This window comes from Branchiostoma floridae, chromosome 1 (genome assembly GCF_000003815.2).
Source record: "Branchiostoma floridae strain S238N-H82 chromosome 1, Bfl_VNyyK, whole genome shotgun sequence".
Classification (NCBI taxonomy): domain Eukaryota; kingdom Metazoa; phylum Chordata; class Leptocardii; order Amphioxiformes; family Branchiostomatidae; genus Branchiostoma; species Branchiostoma floridae.
The window spans coordinates 11,173,437-11,176,075 of NC_049979.1; positions in this window are offsets into that span (position 1 = coordinate 11,173,437).

Genomic DNA, 2,639 nt, shown 5'->3' on the forward strand with positions numbered 1-2,639 from the left:
GAAAGAAAGAAAGAAAGAAAGAAAAATACGCCTCTTTCGTCACAAATACAAGACAACAGCCACGTTTTGATGTTTTTTGTCCATAAAATATGTCATGTGTCTGCCGACCTTAGGGAAATTGTGTCTTGAGTCTAAAGATTGTCGCCACTCTGCCTCGGGCCATCAAGAAAACCGTCCTTTGTTTAATAGCATGTCTGATTGTAAGGATTCGCGATAATGTGAACGCCTCGAGGCACACAGACAACTCACTCCGTCGTAAACCGCAAAACACCTGTCGGTACCAGGCACAGAGGCAAACAGGCATGACAGCAGGTACAGAGGCAAGGCAGCCGCACCAACGCCTGCTGTATTACCCAACGTTCTGGAATACATCTCTAATCTCAAGTCGTTGGGAAGAGTGTAGGTCACTGTAGAACACATGTGAAAATGTAACTTGAGTGGGGCACCTTTTTGATTCTGTCTTGCGGAAATTAGATTTTGCTGTGCCTCGCTAAGAGGAATCACTTTGTCGATTTCCGTATCTAAACGAAGATCAATAACTCCTCTGGCGATGCTCCAAAGATGAACACAATCCCTCTCTTTCTGTCTGTCTCACTCACTCAATCTCTCAGTCACACACACACACACACACACACACACACACACACACACATACATACATACATACATACATACATACATACATACATACACATACAGAGTCACAGACATTGTCCTAGATTTCCTTACATCAACCCATTTTTGAGGAAATAGTATGGGTTTCAATGGGTTGGTCGCCAGAGATCAAAGTCACTTTTGACCCAAATTTTTTCCACCTACTTGATCTTAGAAATAACTACTGCAATGTTTTTCTGGATACAGGTGGGGATATTTCTAAGATCAACCCAGGACAAGGAAGTCAACTGGTTATCAGAATATTACTGCTGTAGTATAATACAACTGGAACCAAGCCCAGAGTCAATGTCCAGTTGGCAATGGAATAGTTTTTTTATTTTGAAAAATTTTGAAAAAAAAAGTACCCCCACAGCTAGGAAACTCTTCTCTGAAGTTGCCCACTAACACCCCCCCCCACACCCAACCATCGGTTGTGTCGATTGCAGTGTTATCACACGAAACATCTTATCCCGTTGCTCAGGGGGATAGCGTTGTCTGTTCGATTGCCGGAGGGTCTTTTCTCACTCAATCATCCGATGACGTCAATGCGTGAAATGATACACCGACTGTGACGTCGCTAATAGAAACGTGAGATCTATACCTGTCCAACGCATGCGTATGTCATACTTTTTGTTCCCTAAAGCTGCCCGGTCGGGCCCCGGTTTGGAAATGTGACGTTAAGAGGCCATGTTGATACCATTCTCATGCACGACCCAATGTCGTCCATTTCAAGTGTGTATTGTTTTTTAAAAAGTTCTTATGGGAATGAAGCATGACTTAAGGATGATCCCCAGTCCTGTCTACATCGAAACATGTTTTGCCAAGCAACAGAAGAGAATAAGCATTTAAAACTCTTTAGAGGAATTTTCCTTTTTCTGAATTGCACGAAAGCTAATTTTCTAATTGGGTGACCTCGCAATTGCGCTACGTGCAGGTATGCACGTCTACGTCGTGAAAGCCCTAGCGGACAGTTGCTAAACAAGAAATCTTTTTAAAAAAGCTGTGCCTTGCCGCGTGGTAGGAATATCGTCAGGAAAAAGTGGGTCGGCACTTCAAGCCCGGCAAGGCAAAATGCTGTGCGTTGGCGTGCAGTAGGGATAATTTGCTTGTCTGCTAAATACGTATTATGGTAGCGAAAGCCTTGTATTGATCTGTTAATCTTGTTGTAAATATATGTAGGTGTCTTAAAAAATGATGTTGCATTTTCTGACGTTCGACAACTAATAAATATGAAATAATTAGACCTTATTTCAAGGATATACAGTAACAATTTTAATTTATTTCATTTCTGTGAAAGGATAGCTGAGTGAGTACTGTATGGTTAGCAGGAGTTCAGGTACTTTGGTCAGCTGAGAGGGTACAGCATGCACAGCAGGCGTCCAGGTATTGTGGCCAGATGAGTGGGTACTGCATGCACAGCAGGAGTCCAGGTATTGTGGCCAGCTGAGTTAGTACCGCATACACGGCAGGAGTCCAGGTATTGTGGTCAGCTGAGTGGGTATTGCATGCACAGCAGGAGTACAGGTACTGTGGTCAGCTGAGTGGGTACTGCATGCACAGCAGGAGTCCAGGTACTGTGGTCAGCTGAGTTAGTACCGCATACACGGCAGGAGTCCAGGTATTGTGGTCAGCTGAATGGGTACCGTATGCACAGCAGGAGTCCAGGTACTGTGGTCAGCTGAGTGGGTACTGCATGCATGGCTGGAGTCCAGGTACTGTGGTCAGCTGAGTGGGTAATGTATGTATGGCAGGAGTCCAGGTACTGTGGTCAGCTGAGTGGGTATTGCATGCATGGCTGCAGTCCAGGTACTGTGGTCAGCTGAGTGGGTACTGCATGCGTGGCTGGAGTCCAGGTACTGTGGTCAGCTGAGTGGGTATTGCATGCATGGCTGGAGTCCAGGTACTGTGGTCAGCTGAGTGGGTACTGCATGCACAGCTAGAGTCCAGGTACTGCGGTCAGCTGAGTGGGTACTGCATGCACAGCA